Below are 6,917 nucleotides of genomic sequence, written 5' to 3' on the forward strand. Positions count from 1 at the left end.
AATAATGATGTCCAAACCATTAGTATAAATTATAATATGGTAAATGTATATGCTTATGCATTTATAAAATGTTCTCTTAAAAGAATAAATTAAACCATAATATATATATAACTTATTTACACCAAATTATTCATGCATTTTCAAATTGGATATTTTTTTCTTAAAAATACTATAGGTTGTTTCACAAGCATCAATTTTACTATTCATTTTTTTAGTCTTTCTAAAAGGTGGCCCTTAAATAAGTGTCAAGGTTTCTAAATTGATTTACCTCTTTGTTGTAGTCTATTCACAAAGGTTAGTCAATGGCTCCATGACTCAAGCAATGTGTCTCAAGCAAGCTTCAACTCCATAGCCTCGATGTTGCACATGCTTTGCAAAGTAGAAGAAGAAGAAGAAGAAGAAGAAGAAGAAGAAGTAAGTGTGTCACCCACCTCGCTCTCTCTCTCTCTCTCTCTCTCTCTCTCTCTCTCTCTCTCTCTCTCTCTCTCTCTCTCTCTCTCTCTCTCTCTCTCTCTCTCTCTCTCTCTCTCTCTCTCTCTCTCTCTCTCTCTCTCTCTCTCTCTCAAGCAAGATGCAAGCAAGAAAGAAGAGAGATCCACAAGATTGCATACCACAAGAATGAGCTTATTATTTCATTTCCTAGCTTTTATAGATGGCCTTGAATTTTTAGACACCCACCCATCTTTTTAGCCTAAACTAGTCTTCTCTCATTTTATGCATACACTTGTATTTTGCAAATCTTTTCTAGTTTTGTTGAGTTGCCTTTTTGTGCTTATGCCTCACTTAAATCATATTGCTATTTGCATGGGAGTGAGTGAGACTTTTCCTCAAAATAAATTACAATATAACTTTTTGCCATGAAATATGAGTGCTTGAGAGATGTTCTTATGTCTACTTTGCTTTTTTGTTTCTAAAATTTTAAAGTTTTGTTGTCATGTACCTCACCTTCATCTTTGTCATCTTAGAAAATGCTAATAGTCCCTCTGGCTAACATTCAGAAGATTGACTATTACATTAGGGAAAATTTGAGATTAAAAAATACACTTGTAAAGGCGTTTGACCAAAATATTCTCTCAAAAAAACATAGGGGTAGAGTAAAGTTTTGCAAATGAACTCCAAACTTGTCAAAGATTTCATTTTTAGAATCTACTCTTCAAGTTTGCATTTTAGGACCTACTCTTCAAGAGCTTTCCATTCATGTATGGGTTGTTAGGGTTTGGGAGTGGAACAATGAACATATACCAAATATTCATTTTTGTCTAGGCATGTTACCATTGCATCAACAAAAAGCCCTTGAAGAGTAAGTTTTGACAATGCAACCTCCTACAAGTTCGGAGTTCATTTGTGTTATGGTGCCCCTACTTTTTAAGGGAAATTTTTGGTCAAACACCCTTACAAGGTTGTTTTTAAACCTCAAATTTTTCCTAATGGGTGTCTACATAGTCACCTTCCAAGAATCATTTTATGAACAAGTCCTTTAGCAAATAGAAAAATTCTTTTCCAAGTTTCAATAGTATTTAAGCTTTTTCTTCAAGACACGACCTGAAGGCTTGAGCCATCTTATCCACATTATGGAAGTTTTTGGCCTTACTGGCTTGTTGAAATTCTTGATAAAGTTGTAAGGATCATCCCTACCTCTATACTTATTTAGTTGCTTAGCAATCAACAACATCTAGATTGCACTTTCATACTTGATGTGACTCCTAGTTCATTTAGTAATATATTTCTTATGGTATTCCCATTTAGCTAGCAATGGAATTATTAAATATTCCCAAAACAATAGATTAGGCAAGTTCTCCTCTTAATGGTCAGGAACTCATGAGTTTTACCATTTTTCTGACTCGATCAACTTCCCATATCTTGTTGCATCTTTGCCTCATGCTATCATCTTATGAATTCTAATAGTCCCTCTACCAAGTTTTGAGTAACTCTAGTAGCAATGTGGGTGTCTCCTAAAAGCTTAACATAGTGGTCTTTCTCCTAGCTTTACGCTACTACCACTTTGGTAGTCATTGATTTGAAATGCAAGTGCACAAGGATCTAGTTTATCCTCTCATTCTTCATCTTGGCTTGCTCTTTTTGGCTAATCAAGTTGTCAATTAGATCACAAATCACACAAATGGGAGTTTCTTTCAAAGGCTCTTCCTTTCAAGAAGACACTTTTGAATGTATTTTTCATTCTCTCTTGACATGTTGAATCATATTTTAGTTTTTTTTTTTTTTTTTTGCTCTTTTGGATCTGTGGTAGTTTAGTCTTAGGAATACTTGGTTCTCTTTTCATTCCTTGTTCTTTTTTCCTTGGGTTTCTAGCTCACTCAACACATCATTCATGCATTGGCATCTAGGTTAGGTTGTGTTGCTTATGAATCTCTAGATTACCCTTCAGTTTCTAGTTCATTTATTAAATTATTCATGCATTGGTATTTAGGTTAAATTGTGTTGCTTAAGGATCTCTATTACTAAATGGAGGTTTTCTTCTTCCTCTCATAATATCCTATGACCATTTTTCAGTTTAATCTTGGTTTACAGTATATATGGTTCAAAATCTCAAAGAATGGGTTCTATGTGGTTCTTTTGCCTTGATGAGGAATGGCAAGGTATATTCCTACACTAGGTGTTAGACTTAGTATGTGTAACTAAATCTACAAGCCAAAATTGAGTACAAGTGTCCCCAAAGGTAGCTCTCCAACTTTTCATCCTTTCTTGTTGGCTACCTGTGGAGGGAGAATATGTGTTAATACTAAAAGCTGCATTAGTTGGCTAGATACGTATGTTCACGTGATAAGTTCATGAATTTTTGGCCTTTGCAGACTCAATAACTTTGTTGATCCTCTTTGGTAGGGTCATTGAGGAGAACGTCACCAATCCAATCAAGCTACATTGTTCTTTAGATTTGCAAGTTGCCTTATTCATGAACAAGAATCGTATGTGACTTATAAATCCAAAGAAAAAGGTATTGCATCATAAAAATTCATAGTGAATTCGCATCGCATAAAGGTTTGTGTGCAACAAATAAATGTTGTGCCATCACATCCCATCCAAAGAAATCTATATTTGCATAATCACTAGTCCAATATCTATACTTTTAGTTCAATAAACTCATGTACACAAATAAAATGTCTAGCTTTGGAGCTCATAAAGTAATTGTTTTTTCTTTGTACTTTGTATTTTTTTACCTCAGATGATTTTTCTCTGAGGTGTCATTGATATAAATTTATTTTCTTTCAATAAAAAGGGATAGATTACTTTTCTTATAATATTATTAAACATTCTACTTAGTAATCTCTCGTGAACATTCTTTACTTTATATATATATGAAGATAATTAAGAATAAGGGTACTGAGGTATCTATGCAAAAACTTCTTATGTGCTCTCTCTCTCTCTCTCTCTCTCTCTCTCTCTCTCTCTCTCAACTAGTTAGAGAAATTTTCATGGGAGCTCAAGCTTGGAGCAAGGAGTGCGTAGAGTCAATGCCTTTCTCAAGATACAGGAGTCAAGGCCTATCATGATTACAAAGAATTAGCTTGCATTGGGGAGTGCTTGGACCATTTTCTTGGGTATCAAAATTTGGAAAATTTGGCACTGTGTTTATCATTGGTTAGCTACTGTCATAGCATTCATATTGGACCTTTGTTCATAGTGATAAGTATAACTTTATTAGGAAGGTGCTTCAGGACAAGTCAATTGAGCTTGTCAAGATTCTCACATATGACAATCCTACATATCTTTTTTTGAAGATTATCTTCTAAGCTTTTTGCCCACTATAGAGTTTTGATGGGCATTTGATAATATTATTCACTATTCCCTTAAAGCCTATTGGCCTTTAAGTGGGAGGTTGTTAGGGTAAATGCCAATGGCCAAATTCCAGGCAAGCAATCCTTGAGTATGTACACATTGTATATTTATATATAATTAAACATAATGAAGAATACGGGTAATGAAGTACCCACAAAAAAGATGTGCTCTCTCTCTCTCTCTCTCTCTCTCTCTATCTCTCTCTCTCTCTCTCTCTCAAGCTTGTGACTTTGGTATAAGCTACTCTCATTTTCTTAATAGTAATTTACCTAGGGCAAAGGCTTGGCTTGTTGTTGAGCCCAACGCACCAACAATCAAGACTTTGGACACTTCTATTGTTTCAGAAGATGTAACTCACTTTGGTGACAATCTCTCACCTTGTCTCTTGACACTCCACTCTAACTAACCAAGCGCCCTCCTCTCCAACCCAAGAAAGCAAGAACACAAGACTAACTCAAGCTATAATAAACTCACCTGACTTATCTTATTGCATTTGATGACTCAAAGGCTTGAAGATGGCTCCATGGCCACAATCAACACGATCCAATACTGTCACTCCTTCACATCCACAACCTAAAAGGGATGTAGGATATGCGGGAGAGAAGAGCACACACAATATTATGATAGCCTTATTGCACTTATATATATATATATATGAATAAAGAATATGGGCGGTCACTGTACATGGGCTAGCCCAAGGGCCTTTTACCCCAACAACCTTCCACTAAAAGGCCAATGGGCTAGGGAGTGAAAAAACAAAACAAAAGAAAAGAGACAGGGTGAGGAATCATGACATCTCACCCAACGCCCAATCGGAAAGCAAGTTGTGCAATAAGTGGCGGGAACCTCCTCATAAGAAGAGTCAAGCATCCTTGAGTCCATGACATCTAGGAGATAAGCGATCCCATAGCTCTAGACAACAGAGCAATCCATAACTGCTTCCCATGAAGCAAGCAACATAACTCATAAGTGCACAGTTGTAAAGCATCAGAGTAGCACATAGCATCAATGCAACGCATAAAAGACAGCGGAGAGTATACGGACTCTCCAAGGTCAATCATCAAAAGAGTACCAGCATCCCAAACACAAGTCAAATGGGGTCTCAAGGCAGTATGCGGCCTCAACAAAGTGGAAGACTAACATACGGATGTAGAATCAGCTAAAAAGCACTGAACGTGCATCAAGAGGCGTGAGAGGTGTCTGCATCTCATAAAAGATAGCATGATGACTTCATAGAACTTGCTGGGCATGTAAATCCCAAAACCTATAAGCCGTAAAGTCACCATCTCCATAACCAAGGAGTATGTATCTGTGTGACATAGGCTCATGTGGCATACTGATAGAGATGCCTGGCAACCAAACATCCTCAAGTGATCATAGGAGGATCTCATGCCACTCCATGCCTCATGTGGAGTAATAACATCCAAAGAGAAACATGACATTTGATTAACCAAGTAGACTGCCCTCATAAGGGCCTCAACCCAAAAGCCATAAGACAACCTAGTTGTGGTAATCATAGAAGCAACCTTTGCCTGTAAAGTCAGGCATATGCCTTGAGCAATCCCATAATACCGTGGGCATAAGAAATCAATGCCATATTGCTGACAAGAGATCTATAAGCTGGGAGAGATAGCATGACTCTCATAATCCATCTGCGAGCATCTAGGCCTGCTACTACTAGCAGAATCCATAAACCTGTCAGGCATAGTAACAACATCCTCAATCTATACCAAAGGGTAAGCCCAAACGCGGTGGGTAGAATAATCCATGAAAGTCACAAAATACAATGCTCCACCAAGTGACTAGGAAGGCATAGGTCCATATACTGCAACATGGACTAGATCTAGAGGAGCATGCCTCACACGATCGCCATAAGCCAAAGAGGCTCTGCATGAACCATGAGTACAATGAGGACAAGTAGCATGGGGAAGAGCATGCAATAAGTCCATATCACATAAAGCATCCATCTCAGTGTGTTGTACATGGCCTAGGCAACAATGCCATAACAATGCATGTGGTATCTGTGTAACTGCAACCACAGAATCTCCCACATGAGAGACATGCACTACATAATCACTGCCATATCTAGCAACTCTGGCCAATACCAAGCAACCACGACGGATTTTCCATGAAATATCCCCAAGAGAGACATATTATCTTGCACCATGCAACTGACTGACATAGATCAAGCTCTTACTAAGCGTAGGTATATGCAAGACATCACGGAGCATAAGATAAGATCCATTTGGCAAAGCCAAGTGTATATCCCCTGTACCAATAACATGACAATCGTGCTCAAGACCCAAAGAAATGCATCCATCAACCTCCGTGTAAGAAGAGAACCAAGCTCTATGTGGAGTAACATGACAAGATGCCATACTATCTAAAATCCAATCAAAGGTATAGGTTGTATCATTGAGCAAGCAATCTACAGGGTAACACGATGCCAGGAGTCTAGGCTCAGCTGCATCATTGTGGGTAACTACATGCATCATACCACTATCAACAATGGTCCCTACTGTATCACTGACTCTGCTCTCATGTCTAGTGCGGCGCAATATTTTCTGCTCTCTAATCCACTTGAAGCATTTATGCTTCACATGCCCTGTCTTTCCACAATGAAAGCAAATAGAACCTGCAAAACCTGTAGAAGAGGACAACTCCTCTGTAATAGCATGAGTAGGGCTGTCCAATACATCCAAGGAGCTCAATGAATCAAGGGAACTCTCATCAGAGAGAACAAGCTCATCAAGAGGACTGTCGTCATAGTATATTGCAAAGGGGACTCATCCAAACCAGAAGGGGAGAACACAATGGCATCAACCACGGATGCAAAAGCTCCCACATGGATAAGCCTAGCAGACAAAAGCATGACATATCCAACCATTGTAGCTCACAGCCATAGAAGCATAAGCATGCCTCGGAGTCATAAATGCATAAGCATCCCCTAAACATAGAAGTATATATAACTTTGCAGTGTCTCATACCATGTACTGACATACATGTCCAGTCAAGAACGGTAGGTGGAAAATAAACTTGCAAGAATCAAGCTCCAATAAAAGCCCAAATATCTGTGTAAAAGCATCCATGTAAGAGGCTCTGTAAAATACATAGCAGCAGAC

The sequence above is a fragment of the Lygodium microphyllum genome, chromosome 26 (genome assembly GCF_053477565.2).
Source record: "Lygodium microphyllum isolate KBCC chromosome 26, Lygodium_microphyllum_v1.1.10, whole genome shotgun sequence".
Taxonomy (NCBI): Eukaryota; Viridiplantae; Streptophyta; class Polypodiopsida; order Schizaeales; family Lygodiaceae; genus Lygodium; species Lygodium microphyllum.